Below are 27,860 nucleotides of genomic sequence, written 5' to 3' on the forward strand. Positions count from 1 at the left end.
TCCACCACTTATCTACTTTTGCCATTGACTGATAAAAATCATCCGTGGTTTGAGCTTTTGAAAAATCAATTCTAAACAAGTTTACTTAAAGCGTATTTTAATGAATGACATCCTATCACCACTTATCCACATGTGACGTTGATAGTTAAAAGTTATCCACGGTTAAAGCTTTTGAAGCTTTATTTCTAAGTACTTAGAGTTTATAGTCTTTGAAATAAGCTACATTATCGAATTAAGGTAGAACCGGCTGCAATACTTAATTAACGAAGGCTCATATTTGCTTGTAAATTCATACAAAATTTTAAGGACAGTAGACCTTATTAACCTCAAATACGGTGAATTTTATACGTCAAACCATCTGTCAAAATCAACTAAATTGTAGGCCCTCCCCAAACTTAGCCACCTTACTAAGACAACTGCTCGATGCATGTGGCCGTTGCTCTCCGCCTAATAGGTTGCCATTGGTATGCCAACTCCACCAATGCATCTACGGTTCCACTGTGGGGAGCAACGGCCACCATGTCTTGAGCTGCTGCCGTTGCGCTGGGAGGTACGGCACCATGTTCTTAATGACATCGTTAGGAGAGCCTTATTGTCAGAGTTACCTAATATCCCATGTATGCTTGAGCCGCCAGGCTTTAGCCGATCGGACGGCATAAGGCCGGCTAGACCCTGGTGCCGTGGGAAAGAGGTAAGTGCTTACTGTGGGACGCCACGTGCGACAGTACTTTTGCCGCCCCGCATCTTAGTCGTACAATGCGGTCGGCAGGAGCGGCTGCTGAGCATGCGGCGTCTCTTAAAAACCGGCCAAGTGCGAGTCGGACTCGCGCACGAAGGGTTCCGTACCATTAGGTAGGTACGCAAAAAACGGCAACAAAATCACGTTTGTTGTATGGGAGCTCCACTTAAATATTTATTTTATTTTGTTGTTAGTACTTATTATTTGTTGTTGACAACAGAAATATATCATCTAAATAGACAGACAGACCGACGGACAGCGGAGTCTTAGTAATAGGGTCCCGTTTTTCCTGAAACCCTAAAAAGATAAATACTCAGCGCTGAGCGGGTATTTATTCGTCTCCCTCGGTGCCGAGACTTCGGGATGCTCCAGGAGCTGGGACCTCGCCTGTTTGAAAGGGGCCTTGACTAGGGATTGCAGAACCGGTACTGTTTAAAAGAACCGGGATTTTCGGTACCGGGCGAAAATGGAACCGGGATTTCCCGGTATTTTCGGTACTTTCGGGACTGCCTTCAAAAATCAGTTTTCTTATCAATTTTCAGTAAAAAAAAGCATAAAACGACCACGAATCTTTCTTCAATAGTAGTTTATGCAACAGTGATATAATAAGGGTTCTTAAAATTCAAGGGTCGAAGTTACAAAACGAGACGTAGTCGAGTTTTGTAAAAAAAGACCCGAGAATTTTAAGAACCAATTATGAGCTGTTGCATACATTACTTTTTCTATGACAGCTGCAGCAAAAAAAAAAGAGTTATTATTAAAAAAAAGAGTTATTATTTAAAAAAAATTGAGTTATTATTAAAAAAAAAAGAGTTATTATTGTAAATGAAAACATACCTCTTTCAATCAAGATGATCGGAACTTGTATCTTTAAAAAAAATAAAGCAGTTGTATTATACTCATAAGATGACTGCTAGCAGTCATCTTATGAGCCTATAGACAAATCATTCAAATGACATTGCTTTAGATATCACTGTCAGTCATTTAATTGACACATTTAAGTGCTGGAGTAGAAAAACGATAAAAAAGTAGCACAGTGAAGGTACACACTTCTTTTGTACCATAATATGTGTCTTTAAGAGTTTAAGTCACACAATCATTAATATAATTTGCTTTTTTTTTTTCCTAAACTACGTGACATTTTTACTATCTTTGTTGATTGGCAAAAACTGAATTGTGGCTCAGTAATATCATTTTTTTTAAAATATGTAAGACGTTTTGTGAAAAAGGATAAAAAAAAATTGATAATTTTCGCATGCGTTCAAAATGGGCTGTGGACCTTCGAACATATAATAACAGAACTACCAATACGACAAATCAAGAAATTATTCAGCCAGAATTATTAATTCATTAAAAATATCATTATCACATGTGAGTTTCTTATACCGTGTTTGAATTTGAATTAAAAGTAGTATTTTATTAATTACAAAATTGTCTCTATTTTTGCTTCTAGTTAGTATACAAATATAAAATAACTAATTGTTCGTATAAAATTATTTATCGTACAAACACTTATGCCCGTAAAGTATCAAATTACGCAATTTTATATTGTCGGCATTGTCAAACCCATTGACTTTTTTTTTAATTTATTTTAATGTAGTGGTCAGCCGTAAAAGTATTACCATCAGCCTTAGATTGATAAAATATACATATTTATTTTCTTTATAAAACATGATATTTCATGCTATGTAACAGAAAGCAGTCAAATATTGTGCCGGAAATTTTAGTCCCGAAAATCCCGGGAGTACCGGGATTTTAATTTTGAAATCCCGGTTCTTTGCTTGGCTCTAAATCCCGGGAATTCCCGGTACTTTCGGTATCGGTATTTCCCGGGAGCAAAACCTAGCCTTGACCCCCGCTCCGGATTTTTCCTGATGCAAAGACTGTCCATCGCAATCTAAGGCGGTCCTAGGTCCTTGCTACTCGTAAAGTCTGCAGCGATATTGATAGCCCACGCAGTGCAAGTGTTATACTTGGTCAACCAGATCTTGACAGTAGAAAAAGGCGGCAAATTTGAAAAATGTAGGCGCGAAGGGATATCGTTCCATAGAAAATTTGAATTTCGCGCCTTTTTTTACTGACAAGATTTGGTTGACCAGCTATAGAAAAAAAATCAGCGATGTCAAATCGGCGACATGATAGATCTTCATTGTCAGTCAGGCCCGTCATAAATTCATAGAAGTTTGACGTTTAAAATGACGCTTGCACTGCGTGGGCTATCAAAATCGCTGCAGACTTTTCTCGGTCTGACTCTATTAACTACTCTATACAGGATGGTACAAACCACGATGTCCAACATTTTTTTTTATTTTATCACTACGTGGGCTACTACCAATATTTTTTTATATTAAGGCTAGATTTTAGGAAATAAAGTTGTGTATCAAAGAAGTAAAAAATAAAATTCGGCACCGAAGTCAGGCACCGAACGTCATCTCTGAGAATCGCCTAATAGCCCACGATATGAGGAAACTAAAAAAAAATTTGAACGTTGTGGTATAGACCATCCTGTATAGTTTGAGTGTTGGATTGCAACTAAATTAGTACGACGCTGTCATTTTCTATTACGCGATTACGTCCGATTTTACCTGAAAAACGAAGTGCATTCTTGTAAGTATAGTTGGTTAAACCAATTTGTCATTAAATAAGAACAATACAAACTATACTCATCCTTTTCTTTTGGGTGCTAGTACTAGTGTAAGACAAAGATAGTATGACTCTCTCTGTCTATGTTTGAAATGAGACAGTGCTTTGACAAACGATATAACCTATTTGTAGTTTCGCATTTTAAATATACTTGGTCAACCAGATCTTGTCAGAGGAAAAAGGTGGCAAATTTGAAAAATTTAGGCGCGAAGGGATATCGTCCCATAGAAAATTTGAATTTCGCGCCTTTTTCTACTGACAAGGTTCGGTTGACCATCTATAGAAAAAAAATCAGCGATGTCAAATCGGCGACATGATAGATTTTCATTGTCAGTCAGGCTAAAAGTACAATGTAATATTAATTTAAAAATTCATTGCGTAACCTATACCTATAGGAAGAAAACAAACAAATAAATTGCATTAAATATATGCAGAACATGAGAACTATGAGAGTACCGATCACTCCATACGCAGAAGTGATTGATGGCTGAACATATATTCTGAAATTCGGCAACGCTATGAAGAAAAAATCCTTGGACGCCTATTCTCCACAGGTGACACGAGAGGAAATATTGTCTGAAAAAAAACTGCAAGAGCTGATTTTATACGCAGATAAAAAAGACGTTAGAGTTTATGGAGACATGACAGAAGACGCGGTATGCTGAAGAATATGTTGTCACAAAAGGAGCGACAGTCCGTTTAAATGTAAATATGTTGGAATGACCTTCAACTGGTGTCAGCGAGCTTGCCGTGATACCTTCACGAGCTAATCACAGCGGCGTATGATAAAATCATGGTTCCTACTGTGCGAAACATTTAGGGCGCGTGTACACGGTGCCGCCTCCGCGCCGCTGCCGCGCCGCCGCCGCACCTTCGCGCTATTTACACGAGACGCGTAAGGGCCCGGCCACATGTGCGCGGTGCGGCGCCGCCGCCGCCTCGCGGCGCGGCACCGCAGAAATCTGCGGCGCCGCAAACCGCTCTGCGGCGACGCCCGCCGCAACGCAAAATTTTGCGGTGCCGCGCCGCGGCGCCGCAAAGCGGTGCGCGTCGCCGCGCGCGGTGCCGCGCGCGGTGCCGCAGCGCGGTGCGCGGCGCCGCGCGCGGTGCCGCAAAGCGGTGAGTTTCGCCGCGCGCGGTGCCGCCAAGCGGCGTGCGGCGCCGCGTGCGATGCCACGCTGCATAGTAAAGAATAAAATTCGACTACCAGTTGTTTAATCAGACATGGATCCCTTCACACGTGTTCTGCTCTTGCTGTTGTTATAGCGATAGCGGTTCGCCAAAAAACGCTGTAAATGGTGTTAAAGGTATCAAAATCGGTACGATTGATCTTTAGGACATTTGAAACAATTTGACCCGAAGCACCAACAAATAAAAAAACGAGAGGAGTTATGACGTCATCTTTTTTTGTATGAAATTAAAAAAAAATTGTTTAGAAACCTATCGTGTGTAGTATTAAACGAAAGGGCTTTCTAAGACGATTCCAAAAATATATCACATCATTACATTTGAGTAATTTTTTTTTTAATTATAATAAAAATATTTTTTAAAACATACCAAGTTTGGGTTTCTCCAGATACAATACCGTTAAAAATTTTTTTGTTAAATATACCTCAAATTATACCTAATATCCTCATATCTAATTCTAATAAAGCAATTTTGAAAATATTTACATTTAGTATATTTGTTTTAATTTTTTCTACTCCCGTACCTTTATTTGTCATTTAAAAGGTCATCTCATACACACACCTTTAAACCCCTATGTTATAGTTGTCAAGACAAGTCTTTAGTCTATTCCCCAAAAAAGTATTTGTGCATACACGCAGTATCTTTTTGGTACTTTTACGATACTTCGTGTAATCACCACTTAAAAAATATTGTATTAAATACATTGTTGCCAACCTAATTTTAATTGATTGATGAGTACTAAGTGCATTGCTGCTAATTTACAAAATATTCATTAGGTTCTATAGTAGAAACAATAAAATTCCTTCAGAAGTCAGAAACGCGCATGTGACACCCGTAATATAGCAAGATCCATAGACTACGAACACCGCTTAGCGTTGCTTGTTAGTCTCCATAGGCTACTGTGGCCAAAATCGAGAAAAAAAAAACTATCCAAAATTGTAATTTAACTAAGAGCAAGTACCAGGGCCTCACGAGTTACTAGAAGGTGTCGCTGACCATCCGGCCGTGGGGCGCGGGGCGCGGTGGCCGGGTCGCGTATCTTAGCTGTATACTTTTGGTTTGTTTACCTACATATATGTCCTATATGATTCCACTTGTTTAAAGTATTATTTTTGTTGAATGAAAAATATTTGTTAAATTTACAATTTTTAATATTTAAAGGTGAGATTTTTCAGTTAATTCTTACATAAATAATTTTTACTACGAATTATAGATTCCGAGATATAAGCGACTTTCTGGAAAACCGTTATACTTATATTAATTTTATGCTTTCTATTTAAATATTTAATTGAGAAATTCATAGATCACACTTTGTAAAATTGAAAAATTAAAAAAAAGTACTTCATGTAATTATTTTCAAAATTGCTTTCTTAGTGTTAGATACCTAATATCCTCGTAGGATATTAGGTATAATTTGAGGTATATTTTACAAAAAAATATTGAACGGTATTGTATCTGGAGAAGCCCAAACTTGGTATGTTTTGAAAATTATTTTTATTATAATTAAAAAAAAGCGGCCAAGTGCGAGCCGGACTCGCCCATGAAGGGTTCCGTATTTAGGCGATTTATGACGTATTAAAAAAAACTACTTGCTAGATCTCGTTCAAACCAATTTTCGGTTGAAGTTTACATGGTAATGTACATCATATATTTTTTTTAGTTTTATCATTCTCTTATTTTAGAAGTTAGGGGGGGGGGGGGACACACATTTTACCACTTTGGAAGTGTCTCTCGCGCAAACTATTCAGTTTAGAAAAAAATGATATTAGAAACCTCAATATCATTTTTGAAGACCTATCCATAGATACCCCACACGTATGGGTTTGATGAAAAAAAAAATTTTTGTGTTTCAGTTCGAAGTATGGGGAACCCCAAAAATTTATTGTGCTTTTTCTATTTTTGTGTGAAAATCTTAATGCGGTTCACAGAATACATCTACTTACCAAGTTTCAACAGTATAGTTCTTATAGTTTCGGAGAAAAGTGGCTGTGACATACGGACGGACAGACAGACGGACAGACAGACAGACAGACAGACAGACATGACGAATCTATAAGGCTTCCGTTTTTTGCCATTTGGCTACGGAACCCTAAAAACCGGCCAAGTGCGAGTCCGACTCGCGTTCCAAGGGTTCCGCGCATTACACAATTTTTAACAATATGTTTTGTTTAATGAAAAGTCAGTAAAATGTCTTTAAAAAACCCGTAGGGGCCGGATCAAAAACTAAGTACTTAAGTCCGACTCACGCTTGACTGCATATTTCTAATAGGTTTTCCTGTCATTTATAGGTAAAGAACTATTTAGTGTATTTTTTCAATATTGTAGACCCAGTACCTAGTTTCAGAGATAAGGGGGGGAAAGGGTCATTTTTTGCCTATTTTCTTGAATAACTGCTAAACTATTTATCTTAAAATGATCATTCCAAAGTTTAATTAATAATTAAATTAATAAACTTTATTTTGAAACACTTTTAGGTACAGAAATTTACAAACTTTTCTCAAAATGAGCTCTTTCATTTGATATGTAACACGATATCTTAGTTTGAAAAACTTTATTTTTTAATTTGCTCTTTTACCTCCCAAAAGTGGCCTACATATTTAAAATTCATTTGTTTACGTTACATATATGTCCGTCTTTGGGTCACAAACTTACATAGGTATGTGTGCCAAATTTTAACTTCATTAAAAGTGAGTAAAATGTCTTTAAAAACCCCGTAGGGGTCGGATCAAAATCTAAGTACTTAAGTCCGACTCACGCTCGACTGCACATTTCTAATAGGTTTTCCTGTCATCTATAGGTAAAGAACTATTTAGTGTAATTTTTTCAAAATTTTAGTCCAGTACCTACTTTCAGAGATAAAGGGGAGGAATGGTAATTTTTTGCCTATTTTCTTGAATAACTGCTAAACTATTTATCTTAAAATTATAAAAAAAATATATTTGAGATTCTCAAAATGAGCTCTTTCATTTGATACACACACGATATATTTTGAATAACTTTATTTTTTTATTTGCTCTTTTACCCCCAAAAAGTGGCCTCCATATTAAAAATTCAGTTGTGTACGTTACATGTCCGTCTTTGGATCACAAACTTACATATGTGTGCCAAATTTCAACTTATTGAAAAGTGAGTAAAATGTCTTTAAAAAACCCGTAGGGGTCGGATCAAAAACTAGTACTTAAGTCCGACTCACGCTTGACTGCACATTTCTAATAGGTTTTCCTGTCATCTATAGGTTAAGAACTATTTAGTGTATTTTTTTCAATATTTTAGACCCAGTACCTAGTTTCAGAGATAAGGGGGGAAAGGGTCATTTTTTGCCTATTTTCTTGAATAACTGCTAAACTATTTATCTTAAAATGATCATTCCAAAGTTTAATTAATAATTAAATTAATAAACTTTATTTTGAAACACTTTTAGGTACAGAAATTTACAAACTTTTCTCAAAATGAGCTCTTTCATTTGATACACACACGATATATTTTGAATAACTTTATTTTTTTATTTGCTCTTTTACCTCCCAAAAGTGGCCTACATATTTAAAATTCATTTGTTAACGTTACATATATGTCCGTCTTTGGGTCACAAACTTACATAGGTATGTGTGCCAAATTATAACTTCATTAAAAGTGAGTAAAATGTCTTTAAAAACCCCGTAGGGGTCGGATCAAAATCTAAGTACTTAAGTCCGGCTCACGCTCGACTGCACATTTCTAATAGGTTTTCCTGTCATCTATAGGTAAATAACTATTTAGTGTAATTTTTTCAAAATTTTAGTCCAGTACTTTCAGAGATAAAGGGGAGGAATGGTAATTTTTTGCCTATTTTCTTGAATAACTGCTAAACTATTTATCTTAAAATTATAAAAAAAAATATATTTGAGATTCTCAAAATGAGCTCTTTCATTTGATACACACACGATATATTTTGAATAACTTTATTTTTTTATTTGCTCTTTTACCCCCCAAAAGTGGCCTCCATATTTAAAATTCATTTGTGTACGTTACATGTCCGTCTTTGGATCACAAACTTACATATGTGTGCCAAATTTCAACTTATTGAAAAGTGAGTAAAATGTCTTTAAAAAACCCGTAGGGGTCGGATCAAAAACTAGTACTTAAGTCCGACTCACGCTTGACTGCACATTTCTAATAGGTTTTCCTGTCATCTATAGGTTAAGAACTATTTAGTGTATTTTTTTCATTATTTTAGATCTAGTAGTTTCAGAGTTAAAGGGGGGAATGGTCATTTTTTGCCTATTTTCTTGAATAACTGCTAAACTATTTATCTTAAAATTATAAAAAATATATATTTGAGATTCTCAAAATGAGCTCTTTCATTTGATACATACACGATATATTTTGAATAACTTTATTTTTTTATTTGCTCTTTTACCCCCCAAAAGTGGCCTCCATATATAAAATTCATTTGTGTACGTTACATGTCCGTCTTTGGATCACAAACTTACATATGTGTGCCAAATTTCAACTTTATTGGTCCAGTAGTTTCGGAGAAAATAGGCTGTGACAGACGGACGGACGGACAGACAGACGCACGAGTGATCCTATAAGGGTTCCGTTTTTTTCTTTTGAGGTACGGAACCCTAAAAAAAATGACTAAAATATAATGATATGATATTTTTGGAATCGGCTCAGAAAGCCCTTTCGTTTAATACCACACACGATAGGTTTCAAAACAGTTTTTTTTAAATTCCATACAAATCAGAAATCAGAAATCTGCGGCGCCGCAAACCGCTCTGCGGCGACGCCCGCCGCAACGCAAAATTTTGCGGTGCCGCGCTGCGGCGCCGCAAAGCGATTTGACCCGAAGCACCATTAAAAAAAAACGAGATGAGTTAGCTTTTTTTTGTCAAAAGGAAAAAACGGAACCCTTATAGGATCACTGGTGCGTCTGTCTGTCCGTCCGTCCGTCTGTCACAGCCTATTTTCTCCGAAACTACTGGACCAATAAAGTTGAAATTTGGCACACATATGTAAGTTTGTGATCCAAAGACGGACATGTAACGTACACAAATGAATTTTATATATGGAGGCCACTTTTGGGGGGTAAAAGAGCAAATAAAAAAATAAAGTTATTCAAAATATATCGTGTATGTATCAAATGAAAGAGCTCATTTTGAGAATCTCAAATATATATTTTTTATAATTTTAAGATAAATAGTTTAGCAGTTATTCAAGAAAATAGGCAAAAAATGACCATTCCCCCCTTTAACTCTGAAACTACTAGATCTAAAATAATGAAAAAAATACACTAAATAGTTCTTAACCTATAGATGACAGGAAAACCTATTAGAAATGTGCAGTCAAGCGTGAGTCGGACTTAAGTACTAGTTTTTGATCCGACCCCTACGGGTTTTTTAAAGACATTTTACTCACTTTTCAATAAGTTGAAATTTGGCACACATATGTAAGTTTGTGATCCAAAGACGGACATGTAACGTACACAAATGAATTTTAAATATGGAGGCCACTTTTGGGGGGTAAAAGAGCAAATAAAAAAATAAAGTTATTCAAAATATATCGTGTGTGTATCAAATGAAAGAGCTCATTTTGAGAATCTCAAATATATTTTTTTTTATAATTTTAAGATAAATAGTTTAGCAGTTATTCAAGAAAATAGGCAAAAAATTACCATTCCTCCCCTTTATCTCTGAAAGTACTGGACTAAAATTTTGAAAAAATTACACTAAATAGTTATTTACCTATAGATGACAGGAAAACCTATTAGAAATGTGCAGTCGAGCGTGAGCCGGACTTAAGTACTTAGATTTTGATCCGACCCCTACGGGGTTTTTAAAGACATTTTACTCACTTTTAATGAAGTTATAATTTGGCACACATACCTATGTAAGTTTGTGACCCAAAGACGGACATATATGTAACGTTAACAAATGAATTTTAAATATGTAGGCCACTTTTGGGAGGTAAAAGAGCAAATAAAAAAATAAAGTTATTCAAAATATATCGTGTGTGTATCAAATGAAAGAGCTCATTTTGAGAAAAGTTTGTAAATTTCTGTACCTAAAAGTGTTTCAAAATAAAGTTTATTAATTTAATTATTAATTAAACTTTGGAATGATCATTTTAAGATAAATAGTTTAGCAGTTATTCAAGAAAATAGGCAAAAAATGACCCTTTCCCCCCTTATCTCTGAAACTAGGTACTGGGTCTAAAATATTGAAAAAAATACACTAAATAGTTCTTAACCTATAGATGACAGGAAAACCTATTAGAAATGTGCAGTCAAGCGTGAGTCGGACTTAAGTACTAGTTTTTGATCCGACCCCTACGGGTTTTTTAAAGACATTTTACTCACTTTTCAATAAGTTGAAATTTGGCACACATATGTAAGTTTGTGATCCAAAGACGGACATGTAACGTACACAACTGAATTTTTAATATGGAGGCCACTTTTTGGGGGTAAAAGAGCAAATAAAAAAATAAAGTTATTCAAAATATATCGTGTGTGTATCAAATGAAAGAGCTCATTTTGAGAATCTCAAATATATTTTTTTTATAATTTTAAGATAAATAGTTTAGCAGTTATTCAAGAAAATAGGCAAAAAATTACCATTCCTCCCCTTTATCTCTGAAAGTAGGTACTGGACTAAAATTTTGAAAAAATTACACTAAATAGTTCTTTACCTATAGATGACAGGAAAACCTATTAGAAATGTGCAGTCGAGCGTGAGTCGGACTTAAGTACTTAGATTTTGATCCGACCCCTACGGGGTTTTTAAAGACATTTTACTCACTTTTAATGAAGTTAAAATTTGGCACACATACCTATGTAAGTTTGTGACCCAAAGACGGACATATATGTAACGTAAACAAATGAATTTTAAATATGTAGGCCACTTTTGGGAGGTAAAAGAGCAAATTAAAAAATAAAGTTTTTCAAACTAAGATATCGTGTTACATATCAAATGAAAGAGCTCATTTTGAGAAAAGTTTGTAAATTTCTGTACCTAAAAGTGTTTCAAAATAAAGTTTATTAATTTAATTATTAATTAAACTTTGGAATGATCATTTTAAGATAAATAGTTTAGCAGTTATTCAAGAAAATAGGCAAAAAATGACCCTTTCCCCCCCTTATCTCTGAAACTAGGTACTGGGTCTACAATATTGAAAAAATACACTAAATAGTTCTTTACCTATAAATGACAGGAAAACCTATTAGAAATATGCAGTCAAGCGTGAGTCGGACTTAAGTACTTAGTTTTTGATCCGGCCCCTACGGGTTTTTTAAAGACATTTTACTGACTTTTCATTAAACAAAACATATTGTTAAAAATTGTGTAATGCGCGGAACCCTTGGAACGCGAGTCCGACTCGCACTTGGCCGGTTTTTAGGGTTCCGTAGCCAAATGGCAAAAAACGGAAGCCTTATAGATTCGTCATGTCTGTCTGTCTGTCTGTCTGTCTGTCCGTCTGTCTGTCCGTCCGTATGTCACAGCCACTTTTCTCCGAAACTATAAGAACTATACTGTTGAAACTTGGTAAGTAGATGTATTCTGTGAACCGCATTAAGATTTTCACACAAAAATAGAAAAAGCACAATAAATTTTTGGGGTTCCCCATACTTCGAACTGAAACTCAAAAATTTTTTTTTTCATCAAACCCATACGTGTGGAGTATCTATGGATAGGTCTTCAAAAATGATATTGAGGTTTCTAATATCATTTTTTTCTAAACTGAATAGTTTGCGCGAGAGACACTTCCAAAGTGGTAAAATGTGTGTCCCCCCCCCCTAACTTCTAAAATAAGAGAATGATAACACTAAAAAAAATATATGATGTACATTACCATGTAAACTTCAACCGAAAATTGGTTTGAACGAGATCTAGCAAGTAGTTTTTTTTAATACGTCATAAATCGCCTAAATACGGAACCCTTCATGGGCGAGTCCGGCTCGCACTTGGCCGCTTTTTTTTAATTATAATAAAAATAATTTTCAAAACATACCAAGTTTGGGCTTCTCCAGATACAATACCGTTCAATATTTTTTTGTAAAATATACCTCAAATTATACCTAATATCCTACGAGGATATTAGGTATCTAACACTAAGAAAGCAATTTTGAAAATAATTACATGAAGTACTTTTTTTTAATTTTTCAATTTTACAAAGTGTGATCTATGAATTTCTCAATTAAATATTTAAATAGAAAGCATAAAATTAATATAAGTATAACGGTTTTCCAGAAAGTCGCTTATATCTCGGAATCTATAATTCGTAGTAAAAATTATTTATGTAAGAATTAACTGAAAAATCTCACCTTTAAATATTAAAAATTGTAAATTTAACAAATATTTTTCATTCAACAAAAATAATACTTTAAACAAGTGGAATCATATAGGACATATATGTAGGTAAACAAACCAAAAGTATACAGCTAAGATACGCGACCCGGCCACCGCGCCCCGCGCCCCACGGCCGGATGGTCAGCGACACCTTCTAGTAACTCGTGATGCCCTGGTACTTGCTCTTAGTTAAATTACAATTTTGGATAGTTTTTTTTTTCTCGATTTTGGCCACAGTAGCCTATGGAGACTAACAAGCAACGCTAAGCGGTGTTCGTAGTCTATGGATCTTGCTATATTACGGGTGTCACATGCGCGTTTCTGACTTCTGAAGGAATTTTATTGTTTCTACTATAGAACCTAATGAATATTTTGTAAATTAGCAGCAATGCACTTAGTACTCATCAATCAATTAAAATTAGGTTGGCAACAATGTATTTAATACAATATTTTTTAAGTGGTGATTACACGAAGTATCGTAAAAGTACCAAAAAGATACTGCGTGTATGCACAAATACTTTTTTGGGGAATAGACTAAAGACTTGTCTTGACAACTATAACATAGGGGTTTAAAGGTGTGTGTTTGAGATGACCTTTTAAATGACAAATAAAGGTACGGGAGTAGAAAAAATTAAAACAAATATACTAAATGTAAATATTTTCAAATTTGCTTTATTAGAATTAGATATGAGGATATTAGGTATAATTTGAGGTATATTTAACAAAAAATTTTTTAACGGTATTGTATCTGGAGAAACCCAAACTTGGTATGTTTTAAAAAATATTTTTATTATAATTAAAAAAAAAATTACTCAAATGTAATGATGTGATATATTTTTGGAATCGTCTTAGAAAGCCCTTTCGTTTAATACTACACACGATAGGTTTCAAAACAATTTTTTTTTAATTTCATACAAAAAAAGATGACGTCATAACTCCTCTCATTTTTTTATTTGTTGGTGCTTCGGGTCAAATTGTTTCAAATGTCCTAAAGATCAATCGTACCGATTTTGATACCTTTAACACCATTTACAGCGTTTTTTGGCGAACCGCTATCGCTATAACAACAGCAAGAGCAGAACACGTGTGAAGGGATCCATGTCTGATTAAACAACTGGTAGTCGAATTTTATTCTTTACTATGCAGCGTGGCATCGCACGCGGCGCCGCACGCCGCTTGGCGGCACCGCGCGCGGCGAAACTCACCGCTTTGCGGCGCCGCGCACCGCGCTGCGGCACCGCGCGCGGCACCGCGCGCGGCGACGCGCACCGCTTTGCGGCGCCGCGGCGCGGCACCGCAAAATTTTGCGTTGCGGCGGGCGTCGCCGCAGAGCGGTTTGCGGCGCCGCAGATTTCTGCGGTGCCGCGCCGCGCGGCGGCGGCGGCGCCGCACCGCGCACATGTGGCCGGGCCCTAAAGCCCGCTGCCGCGCCGCCGCTGCGCCGCCACTGCACCTTCGCGCTATGTACACGAGACAAGTATAGTCCGCCGCCGCGCCGCCGCCGCAGGTTTTACGCGTCTCGTGTACATAGCGCGAAGGTGTGGCGGCGGCGCGGAGGCGGCACCGTGTATACGCGCCCTTATGTGTATGGAATCGAAGCTATTTCCGGCCTAACTCCAATCTGTGGCTAAATGTTTTGGTGCGTGTAGTTTTTAAGTATTCTGAATTAAATACTCTGATTTAAACATAATTAGATTGTTTTTATTATTATTATTAATCTCTCTATTTTCACTTTATTGCACGAAACATAGGACGTTTTGCCAAATGGAATTCTCTACCAGTCAGGCGTAAGGCAAACAGAGATTGGTGTTGGTATGTAGGATATAAAAGCGACCGTATGTCGAACAGGTAATCTGGTTGCTGGCATTACATACATCTTTCGTGCTGGTATTTTATACTGTTAAATCGTACCTATGCTAAAAAAGTGACGAACTCCAAATGTGACGTCCTCAGAAAGTGGCGTTCTCAGAAAGTGACGTCCTCAGTGCTACATTATATCTTTAATTAAGTACTTTAAGATGTGCCGGCAATCCGACGCCATGTTGAGTTTGAGGTCGGCGTACAAATAGAGTGCCAAGTCTTTGAGCACTCTATATATGTGCCGAAACTCCTCGTTGGGCATATCAAAAGGGTTCCATGTATCCCTTATGGCACGTCGTTGAATTTTTCTTTGTTGATGCTTTTCTTCCATGGCAGCAGCTGCCAAGAAGAAATTATATCTTTGCCATCCCTACAAATAATGTAATGATATTCTTTGGTGAACACAAATGGAGTTCAAATAGTATATATTATATTTGAAAAAAAAAAAAAAAAACTATACCGGCCAAGTGCGAGTCCAAAATTTTAGACCCAGTAATTTCGGAAATAAAGGTGGGCGGAGGGGGTAATTTTTTGGCTATTTTCTTAAATAATTTCTAACCTATTTATTGTACTTTAAAAAATCGCTGGTAGCCTAGCGGTAAGAGCGTGCGACTTGCAATCCAGAGGTCGCGGGTTCAAACCCCGGCTCGTACCAATGAGTTTTTCGGAACTTATGTACGAAATATCATTTGATATTTACCAGTCCCTTTTCGGAGAAGGAAAACATCGTGAGGAAACCGGACTAATCCCAATACGGGCCTAGTTTACCCTCTGGGTTGGAAGGTCAGATGGCAGTCGCTTTCGTAAAAACTAGTGCCCACGCCAGTTCCTGGGATTAGCTGCCAAGCTGCCCAGGCTCCCATGAGCTGTGGCAAAATTCCGGGACAACGCGAGGAAGCCATCTCCGTCTTTGGGTGAGGGGTCACTAATTTACATATGTGTACGAAATTTCAACTTAATTGGTCTAGTCGTTTCCGTGAAAATAGGCTGTGACAGACGGACAGACAGACGCACGAGTGAACCCTAAAAATTGTATTTTTCACCACTTCTATACCATGAGAGCACCTTATCGTGCCCAGTGAGCACCACGATAAATTAATCAAAGGCTAGCCGTCAAAAATCGACTATATGTCTAACTATCCAACAAACGTAGCCATTTACCGTCTATCGCTGTCAAAGTGGACAAAACGGTATGAATGTTATAAAAATGTATAAATCTAGACAAGTGACTTTTATATCATTTAACTTATCCACTTATACACTAAGTTTAAGTTGGAAAAGTAGACAAGTGACATATTATCCAACGAGCATGTTATGCAGTTAATCGTTTAACGACTATCGCTGTCAAAAGTGGAAAAGACGACAAATCAATAAGAACTGGATAAAATGTCAGTTTTATCATCATTTATACAACTATATCATTTATACAGTCGACCATCATAGCCCTACAGTTCCCATGAGGATAAACAATTAACATGCCAATTAATGCGTTCGATAATTATGGACAAGCTTACATTAATTATTACTTACTAGAAATTTCGTTTTAATCTGATTGAGTTGCGGGGCATGTAATTTAAGCGCTAAGAACCCTTAAAGGCGTCTTAATATTCTCAAAATTACTTTCATGTTTTATAAACTTGGTTTTGATAATATTTTCAGTTTTTACTTTACTAATTACTTATATACATTATGTTCGTGAATTTACCTATGATAAATGACGGTCAAAAGGTTATTGCGTGGTACCCAGATCCTTAGGGTAACATTCCATTTCTAACCGCAGCTGCACTACTGGTACTGAACGCGCCGCTGTTACTGTCAAATTCCATAGTAAAAGTGACAGTAGTGCAGCTGTCGTTGGAAATGGACTGTCACCTTTATTCTACTTAGTAGTTAATTATTATTGAATTTTAATTTTATATGTGCAATAAAATGTAGGATTATTAAAGTGGTGTAGATCGTTAATTGGGTCAGCGAAGAGATATAAAATTCAACTCTAAATTTTTCATTCGTTCGTTTCATGCGTTCGTTTTTCAGCATGCAAATTTACGATTAAGATGAGGTTAAAATCAGTTCTGGATTGAGCCATTTTTATGCCCTATGCATTTCAAGACCAAGGTAGTCTCCGGGGTCCATCATATTCGATCGCTCCGTGAGATTTTGCTGTTTCCCATGTCCTAAACACCTGCTTACATTGCTCATTGGTCAAACCGGTACTGGTTTAAAAGCTAGTAAGTAGAGTCACCTAAAATATGTGCCCAAGAAATTAGCACCCATTAGCACGGTTCAGCCTTGGTGATACTGGCTGATGGACGTTGCGAGCGATGGCATGCGTGTCATTGGTGTTACTAAAGCTGGAAACAAATTATCGGACGCGGCTGACGGACGCGGCTCACAGCCGCGACTTATAGGTATCTAGATAATGAATATACACTGAACTGTGCAAACTATCGGAGGTAAGCCGTGGACGTAACCTTGAGCCTTCGGACATCCGACAGAAATCTGGCGCGCTGGATGTTCCTGACTGTGCACACTTTTATGTCGCGCGCGTCAGCCGCGTCCGTCAGCCGCGTCCGATAATTTGTTTCCAGCTTAAAGAGGATGTCGAAGACCCTGCGAAGTGGAGGAGTAAAAATAGGAAAGCGGGCTCCGAAGAATGCAACCGGGATAAACACTAAAATGAGAGAGAGAGAAAGAGAACGGGTAATGAAAATCCATATGTACCTAAAATGAGCATGACTGGGAACAGAACTCTTAACTTGCACAGTAAACTAAGCAATCAGTAATTCAAGTCATATGAGTGACATAATAAATTAATAACCCATTTGCATGTAAATCCACAAATTAGACGGATTACTTCTCCGAACGCCCGTGGGACCGCCGCCACAATGTACTCAAACCGCGCGTCGTTGCTCACATAATCATCTTCCTTGTAATGATCTCAATCATTACCTCATTTTCAGCACGCTTACCTGTCATTAAATCGTCTGTTTCCTTGTGGTATATAAGGATGGCTGGCTAGAGTAGTAAGTCATCGATCAGACTGCAGCTGAGTTTGTCTCTTGTGATTGTTGACCAGTAAGATACCCGGATAAATTATGGCAAAACTCGTTGTAAGTATTCTTTAACTATTTTTGTACAACATTTTGATACTAAGCGCTGATTACTTTTTTAGGGTTCCGTAGCCAAATGGCAAAAAACGGAACCCTTATAGATTCGTCATGTCTGTCTGTCTGTCTGTCCGTCTGTCCGTCTGTCTGTCCGTCCGTATGTCACAGCCACTTTTCTCCGAAACTATAAGAACTATACTGTTGAAACTTGGTAAGTAGATGTATTCTGTGAACCGCATTAAGATTTTCACACAAAAATGGAAAAAAAACAATAAATTTTTGGGGTTCCCCATACTTCGAACTGAAACTCAAAAATGTTTTTTTCATCAAACCCATACGTGTGGGGTATCTATGGATAGGTCTTCAAAAATGATATTGAGGTTTCTAATATCATTTTTTTCTAAACTGAATAGTTTGCGCGAGAGACACTTCCAAAGTGGTAAAATGTGTGTCCCCCCCCCTGTAACTTCTAAAATAAGAGAATGATAAAACTAAAAAAAATATATGATGTACATTACCATGTAAACTTCCACCGAAAATTGGTTTGAACGAGATCTAGTAAGTAGTTTTTTTTTATACGTCTTAAATCGCCTAAATACGGAACCCTTCATGGGCGAGTCCGACTCGCACTTGGCCGCTTTTTTAAAGTAGAAATTAGTCCCAACCCTTATAATTTATTAGGATCGAAATAATCTATAATATACTCCTTTAACATAATATAAACAACACTGTTATTTTTATTAATATTTATAGGTAGTTCCGGTTACTTACCAATAAGTAAGTAGACAATAGTATGCTTAGATTAGACTTCATGTCCAATGTACATAAAATTAACCTGTAAACTCACCAGTAATTACGGCATAGATACTGTTACTATCACATCTTGGTCCACATAAGTTCTCTCACTCTGTCTCTTTGGTCGTTCCCTCATGACTGAGGATCGTAGTCAAAACCAAAACCGAATGAACTAGGTAAGTGACCTTCGCTTATACATATATGATATACTTGCCTCTAAACATAGCGTTCTTTATTTGAAAACTGAGAGCAATGATTTTCAGACGAGCTACGGTACGACCCCAAGCTACTTATGTTCACAAAACTGTGCAAATTTCATGTAGCATTTTTGCTATTCAGATGAAACACACCTTGTTTGTGTGGCCTGTCAGTTGTTCGGAGCTGTCAACTTTTTGTTCTAACTGACAGGCCGATATCGTCCGGCGGACTGTTAATCAGTGGGCCCCTTTAGTTCTACAGAACTGCTGAGTACCAGCATCATAAAGAATCTAACGATGTTATCATATTTCCGTAAATTACCAAACTCAAAGGTTAACTGGAAGAAATCCCTTAAAGGGATAAGTTCGCCTTTGTACTGCCTATCCTGTGCCATAAATTTGTGTTTTGTGTTTTGTACAATAAAGAGTTTATACATACATACATACATAACCCCCAAATCAGCCCATATTGATCACTTCTCCCCTAGATCCTGCTCTCCGTGCTCATGCTGGTGGCCCTGGCCGCCGCTGGCGACGACGCGACCACGCCCGCCGACCCGACCACCACCGTTGCCCCCAGCAACGACACCGCGCCCGCCGCCGCTGACGCCGCTCTCGCCGACGCCGACCCCGCTCTATCCGCCGACGCCAACCAACCGCCGAACCAGACGCCCAAAGCTGCCTATAGTGAAAAACAAGGCAGCAGATAGGCTGGATTTTTACATTTGACGTTATGACGGTTTTTTGGATTGCCATGAACTCTGCATTTGGTTTAATATACATTTACTAACTTCTATTCCAACGCATGTTTTAAAAAGGTGGTTTTTTACACCTTAAGTAAAATAATTATTCCATTTCATGGCCCTTAATTCTAATTACATTTGGATCTAACGAATTGATTCTCAGTCAATTCATTAATTTTGATTTAAATGGCATTAAATTTCTTTGTGATATTAAAGTAGGTATTTAATCCTTTTTAAGGAGCTGTGGCGTTCAAAGGATCAGTATCATTCCCCTCAATACTGTCACTCTTATTCAAACTCTGTCGCTGGAACATGCTTTTGATTTATGACCTGATTTTGTTAAAGTAAGGAAAGAAGTGTGTCTTCTAGCCATATTGATGCCTTACATACGCACATTTTATTAACCAAATACGAATTAGAACATTCATGTGATTCAAACTCATTATTTAAAGAAATCATAAACGACTTTAAAAAATAATTAAGTTTATAAATAAATTATTGATAACCTTATATATTGTGTTAATTATTATCTTAACCCACCTTCGTATGAGACACCAACTTCTGTCGTGGTTGGTAACAGATTTATCTTGACCCTGTGACTTCAACACAGAGCGAAACAAAATACATAATAGTAATTTACACAGCAGAATATGTTTGACAAAATATATCCTCCGTGTCATAGTCTTTAATGGGTAATTCATTTATTTAATTTTTACTAACGATAGAATATCACTATCACCCTGTTTATTATAGGTATTCTTGGTTAGAAAATTTAACCAAAGCCATGATTTAGCCCCCTTGCATATAGGTAGGTATTCTACATAGTTGTGTACAGTTTATAAAAACGATAATAAATTACTGGACATGAACCACTAAGTACTACCTATTTAAACAAGAAATCTTAGTTTTTTTTCGAACACCTGAAACACGAACAATGTCATTGCTTTGCATGGCATGTGCTTCGGCAGAGGGGAAATAGTGCGAATGGCGACTCTCTTCCCGGTTTTTGTATGTAGTGCCACGTAGTGAGCAGTGAACGGAAGTGAGTGAGAAGTGCGACTGTGTGCACGTTTTCCTCCGCAAAAAATGACAACGATTTATACGGCAAGCTCCCTTCCGACGTGTCGGAAGCCGGTCTTGCTAGTGACGAGTACAGAGTTCTCACTGTCTCACTCAGGAATCATGTTGTCCCTTCGTAACGCATAACACAATTATTTCTTGGAGCAGTCTCAGTGACATACTGCTTGTACGGCCAAGGTGAGGAAAAAAACTAAGGCGCCTACTATTATTGCAATACCTTTGTTGTGTGTAAACAGTTTGTGGTAATGAATGTGGACTGGCCTGTGTGTGGACTAGATTACATTGATCTACCTGACAGAAAAAGACAGTATTTTTGGTCCGATCTTGTCGAAAACTTAAATATCTGGAGATTCAATGGCCCATAATTATTTTTCAAAACCAGTATCAACATGGCTTAGATCAGGTCGCTAATGCTGAGACCTTATAAGTAAAGTGGACAACGATGCTGTGATCCACCATATTTAGATCTTTAATTGCTAATTGTTAATAGGTACCTACTAGCTCGAAATGAGGTAATATAATAGGGCTGAATTAAAATTATGATTTAATCCTCAGGAAAATAGAAGTTGCAGGCGTCCATAGGCTACGGTAACCGCTTACCATCAGGCGAGCCGTATGCTTGTTTGCCAACGACGTAGCATTCAAAAAAATAATTCATAAAATAAGGACAATCGGGTTCATATTAAAATTATTTTAAAACGGGTCACTCATACGTGAGTGACCCGTTTAAAATTTAGTTATTTTCGATACAAGTACGAAAAAGAGGAAATTCGAAACGAGTGGCGATAAATTAAAACACGACCGAAGGGAGTGTTTTAAATCGACACGAGTTGCGAATTACCTATTCGCAAGTGTATCGAACAACGTTTTACAGTACATATGGCACTTTATAGTTTCGACATACGCACGAAAAGTGCTATTTTACGCACTAGTGCGGAAAAGTAGCCCCTATATGTACTGTAATAGTACATTACGATACAAGTGCGAAAATTATTAATATGTTTGAATCTCACGGGAGTTTTATACACTTAGGTTCATTGCTCTAAAAGGTAAAGGGATATATTCAGGTTTGCAGTTTGCATAAAAAAGGCAGTCGGCTGCAGCTTTTAATTTGCTTCATAAATACATAATTATATAACTTATTTACTAATGCATCATGGTCATAATTTCAAGCTTCAAGCGTGGCATGCCCTGTATGGTCGAAGGTTTACCAAACCAGTAGCAACATGCCCTAGGTCAGCGGTCGCTACTTGTCCCCATCGTCGAAGTCGTCCAAGGTCTTGGGCAGATTGGCGTCGGGCAGTTTAGGGGCGTCGGGCAGCTTGCCCAGGTCGGGCGTCTTGGGGACGCCGCCGGGGATATCCAGGGACACGGCCGCGGAGACCAGCACCAGGAGACACAGGAGTAGCTGTAACGTATTGCAAAATGAATATTGATAAACATCATATCCTGGGGATTTTGATGCAGGAATGAGTTCGTGGGTCATAGAAATTTTATGTGTACCTGTAGTTCGTGCAGAACATAATATCTCCCCAAAAATCTATAAGTATATCGACAAAAGTTGCAAATATTATTTTGGTGCTTCCAAAACCTGATAAAATAGAGAGAAAGTTGAAGTGTTCGCTAAATGTGTACATATTTTTGTTGCTGTTTTACCACTGTTTTACCAACGAATCATAAATTTGAATGGGGCTAAAAATGTGGCAAGATTCAGCAATACCTATATTTCATTCTGTTCTAACATCAAAATCATATTAAGGTGCCTTGGGATAAGATGGAATGGATTTTCGATTGGATGAGGAGTGTCGTATTGGAACCACTGTAAAACAAACAATATACAAAGGTTTTCGTTCAAAATTTGTAGTAGTAAGTAGTAAGTAGTAAGAGTGAATAATTGACTTTCCTATTCCATCAATAACACTCCGGTAACGTATGTACCTTTGAGCAAAAAACCTTCTATAAATATTTTTTGGCAAAGACTGGGGGAAGCTGAAATGGCGGCAGGATAAGACAGATACAGTTTCTTCAAAACCATTTACAAGAATGCTGTAGGTTATTGATGATAGGCAACAGATTATGATTTCGAACGTTAAAAAATCATGTAAGCCTTCCGTACAAAGTACTTTACTCTTACTCCACTGTGATATGCGGGGCGCAGTGCCTTATGCAGGTGATTTAAGGTAGTTTTTGATATAAACACATATATAATATGTTCCCCGTGAAATTTTGCTGGATAAAGACGGAAACATGTTGCTAATTTTAAAGCACGAAAAACAGCCGCAAATTTACTTAATTAATCAAGATTTCTCATAGAAATTAAAGGAGATGGGGTAAGATTGAAAATCGTCAATAGACTTTATTTATAACACCAATGACAAATTTGCTCATAGCACACGACTTAGTGCTTAATGTGGGGATTGGCTACTTAATATAAAAGTAAACAAAACATAATAGTTACCTACTTAAACTGTTTGTAAATACAATGATGAAAGTTACTTACCACAACTCGCGACATCTTCAAGAAAGGCTGTCAGAGATCCTAACACAATCCCGAGATGGATCTCACTTTTATAACAGAATGGTGCGCATACGCGTACTATGGATAATTGATAGATTAACGTTAAATGTGACGCGAAGTAGTTGTACACATTGCAGGACAACAATACGATCCAACTTCCATCGGAATGGTTGTTTGTTTGTTGAAACTCTACGTACAAATATAGTGCATAATTATGTTCCATCGTATTTTCACGGAAACGTACGAACGTGTCTTGCTATTTCAGTCAGTCTCGGTACAAAAAGTACTGAGGTTGACTGAAGTAGCATGACAAATACGAACGTTTACGAGAAAATACGATGGAAAACAATTATGCACTACATCAGTAAACATGTCGCCTCATTGGTTTTAACTATTTATTGCCAATGAGAAGAATTGGTTTTAACTATAGACCTTACCGTTACCAGTAATACTAAGTAGGTATCTAAGTACATGTTTTCTGATATATAACTCTAGAATTATTTTGTCCGAGCCGTGACACGTGAAGTGTCACACATTTATGGAGTAACTCAAGAGATTAGAGATGCTGCGATATTGGCAGTAATTAAAAATGGATTAATTACTTGTTTTGTTGAATTTTAACTCTCACGGAAAGTAAAGGCATCATAATATTTTTATATTCTAGATAGTTCCCTACTGTCATTTTATATGTAGAACAACACATAGGACAAACGAAACCTGGGCCCCTATTCGACATGTGCAACTGTCAAATTTCGCGTCATTTGAAATTCAACTGTTGAAGTTCATTTGAAGTTCATCAAGTGCTGAAGTTCATTTGGTACAAACAATAATTTAACAAAAAACAACTTTGTTTTATTATTACTTTAAGGTTTATAATGGTTTGGTTTGGTTGTCACCTAACTGTGGATTGCTAATGTCAAATTTTGACAAGTAATGATTCCAAAGGTAGACTTGGTTCTCTATGACCTTCGGCACCATCTTGGAGTTTTTGACGTGCGAAAGGGTAATTTATAGCAAAGAGTAAAACTTTTTTTTTTTCAGTACGTAAGTTTACATGAATTAATGACATCTTGTGAGCGATAGACCAACGAATGCGCTGTAGGCGATGCGGCGGCGAGTAGTGGAACTTACGTGACAATTTCCATCAATCAAAAAGGGACTACATTGCTGATGGTCGATAAAGGCTATTAATAATTGAATTTTAACAGCAAGAATGCCTTATTGACAAGCGATCTTTTTGTTGAACCCACACCTACACGTCAAATAATGCTTGCTCCACACATTCTCCTATAAACGCTCAAAATTGTAAAAAAATGAAACAATTTACTCATCAAGCCCTCTCTCAACTCAAGCTGCCTATTTCTAAACCACGTTAATAAACCACAAGTTGTACCTTAACACATTTCGTAAACCACATATTCAGAAAAGTCCGTATTTTATTACTAAGTGGAACATGAATAGCTTGTATTACTTTTTTGGCATAAAAATAATCTAAATTAGTCAAAATATTTTGACTAAATATTGCGCTACTGCTACCTACTATATAGGTACCTACTACCTTAGTAACTTGGTAACTTTGTCAGTCACCAACTATTTTGATGCTACCTACAAAGAGCATCAAAATAGTTGGCGACTGACAGGTCAGGCTCCGGTCTTGGTAAGTAATATAGTCAAATACAGTAGGTCATAAGACCTAACATTACTACCAAGACCTAAAAGTACCTATTGTTTAATATGTATCTACTCAGAGATGATTTTTAATTAAAGGAGATTAAATACATATATGTTATTCAACTACAAATAAAAAAAATTGATCTATTTCAGTTTACACATTTTTTTTCGTTTAATTTTAATAAAACATTAAAGTTTTTAAGCATTCAACTTTATTTAATTTTCTTCACTTTATTATTTTCTGATATTTAGGTAGGTATGGTGTTTCAGGTTGGTAACAGGAAATAAGAAAACCACACCTCTCCAAAAACTCTGCTGGTTCATCTGTAAGTTTAAATATGAAACATGATAAAAACACTTAAATTAAAAACTTAATGTCTGGGAGACCGAGTTTTGCTCTGGAAACATATAATAACCCAAAAATGCGCGTTTTCCCAGAGATAAAACCTAGCTAGATCGATTTTGCGCCCCCGTAAACCTCCATATAGCAAATTTCATCTAAATCCGTTTAGAGCCGTTCCCGAGATCCCCGAAATATATTATACATATAAATAAATAAATAAATATACAAGAATTGCTCGTTTAAAGGTATTAAAAACTTATAAATAAATTATTAGCCCTAAATCCTGGTAGTGAGTGTAGTGACCTACCAAGTGCGGTAGGGTGCCCTTCTGCAGGCTGGCCGCTTGCCCCGCTGGATAAGAATGCTGATCCGCATCATCAAAAGCATACAGATATAAAGCGCTTTGACAGCTCCTCATAGAGGCAACGCGCGCTAGGCCGCACGCCATAAATCTAAGCTAAAGTCTTAAATTCGAGATCATGAACATGAAATATTGTTCGCTATAATATTAAAATCATAGGTATTAGACCTATGATTTTACTATTATAGCGAAAAGTTAGCAGGAGACGGCCGTGCCGCGGTCGTGATAGGTACAGCATGCGTGGACCAGACAAGCAAACCCTGAATTATGTCCCTACCTATTTTACTATACCTTTGTTCACCATTATGTTCACCTATGTATATTTACTCTTCTTTCCAAGATAATCATCTTTTTCAAAATGTAACCCGTATAATCGGGCTGTATAATTGCCTCAATTTTTTTTACACAAAGTTGTATGTAATCTTAATTCGATAATTAATGATGTTTTACATATTTATCATATACTATTTTGCAAATTTTTCTTGGATATTACGTTGTTTATTTCGATTGACGTGTTTATTATTTTCGTTACTATGACAGCGTTTTTTTTTCTTTTTTGGCATTTACTACAGTAGCCAGTGTCATGTCGATATAAAAACACTTTAAAAATGGAAAGGTTGAGTCCTCAATACAGTGACATTATAACTCAAACAAGAACCATCCAAAGGGGGGTGGGGGAAATTTCGTTATCTGCCTCTCTATCACTCTTGCATATACGAGCGAAATTTAATGGTGGCAGATAACGAAATTGGTTTCGCGGCAGGCCCTCTTTAAACAAACCGCCTTGATTCATCAATGTTATATTTATTAGGAACAAACGTTGACTGCCGACTGTCCTGTCTTCAGCAGCGGAGTTGAAACAGTCGGCGTGGTCGAAATCGGCCGGGAGAGTATATATATATATATATATATATATATATATATTATACTACTCTTTGCTGCCCACTTCTAGCGCTGACGGTACACCGCGAAAATCAGTAAAATGCTGCAAATGGTGTTAAAGGTCTGAAAATCGGTACGTTTGATCTTTAGGACATTTGAAACAATTTGACCCGAAGCGCCAACAAATAAAAAAAAACGAGAGGAGTTATGACGTCATGTTTTTTTGTATGAAATAAAAAAAAAATGTTTAGAAACCTATCGTGTATGGTATTAAACGAAAGGGCTTTCTGAGCCAATGCTAAAAATATATCACATAGTTACATTTCAGTCATTTTGTTTAAATTATAATAAAAATAGTTTTCAAAACATACCAAGTTTGGGCTTCTCCAGATACAATACCATAATTTTTTTTTTTGTAAAATATACCTCAAATTATCCCTAATATCCTCATATCTAACCCTAATAAAGCAATTTTGAAATTATTTACATTTAGGTTTTTTTTTTAATTTTTCAATTTTACAAAGTGTAATAATAGCCCTGCCGAATTACTCAATACGAGTAATAATGTCATTCGGGTAAAATAAGAGTATTGAAACTTGCTTTTTCTACTCCCGTACTTTTATTTGTCATTTAAAGGGTCGTGCACACACCTTTAAACCCCTAACTTATAGTTATCAACACAAGTCTTTAGTCTATTCCCCAAAAAAATATTTGTGCATACACGCAGTATCTTTTTGGCACTTTTACGATACTTCGTGTAATCACCATTTAAAAAATATTGTATGGAATACATTGTTTCCAACCTAATTTTAATTGTCATTTCTGACAGATGAGTAAACCATAGACATGTTTTGGTTAATGGTACGATTATTTTCATCTTTATAGGGCTGTATCTCCTAAACCGTGCGTCGTAGCACAAAAATAATCAAATTTTCGTTCCCCTTTAAGAAACCCCTAAGTAAGATTTAAAAACACAAAAAAAGAAAAAAAAAAGAAAAAAAAAGAAAAAGACGAAGAAAAATATTTATAGGGCTGTATCTCCTAAACCGTGCGTCGTAGCGCAAAAATAATGAAATTTTCGTTCCCCTTAAGAAACCCACGCACTGAACAACCTATCACATTAGGACATGAAACAATCATCATCATCCATTTTTATTATTATTTCATTGCATTTCAAAGTAAGTGCTTGGTCGTAGAAAAAGTATTGTATGCAACGTTGTTTAACCGAGTCAAAAAATACTAGTGGCGTCTTTATTAACAATTTTCGGTTGTTGTTTGTTGTTATTGTTACTCACGCCACTCGCCTTTTTTGACCTCTCTTAAACAACAGTTGCATAAAATACTATTACATGTTCCTTTGGTAATATCTAAGCTTTAAGTAAGAAAAAGTTCAGATGAGTGGGGGGTGG

The 27,860-nt window shown here is 36.7% G+C and overlaps 1 protein-coding gene and 1 long non-coding RNA gene across 2 annotated transcripts in view; both read right to left on the reverse strand.

Moving 5' to 3' along the window:
* Nucleotides 1-27,860, reverse strand: part of LOC134655005 (uncharacterized) — a 175,315-nt gene that overhangs the window by 121,424 nt on the left and 26,031 nt on the right. The gene's annotated exons all lie outside the window — the stretch shown is intronic.
* Nucleotides 21,770-23,290, reverse strand: LOC134655223 (uncharacterized). The gene is made up of 2 exons (XR_010097418.1): nucleotides 23,177-23,290; nucleotides 21,770-22,084 (listed from the first exon to the last, which is right to left on the reverse strand). It is a non-coding gene; the product is annotated as an uncharacterized LOC134655223 (long non-coding RNA).

The sequence above is a fragment of the Cydia amplana genome, chromosome 16 (genome assembly GCF_948474715.1).
Source record: "Cydia amplana chromosome 16, ilCydAmpl1.1, whole genome shotgun sequence".
NCBI classification, from domain to species: domain Eukaryota; kingdom Metazoa; phylum Arthropoda; class Insecta; order Lepidoptera; family Tortricidae; genus Cydia; species Cydia amplana.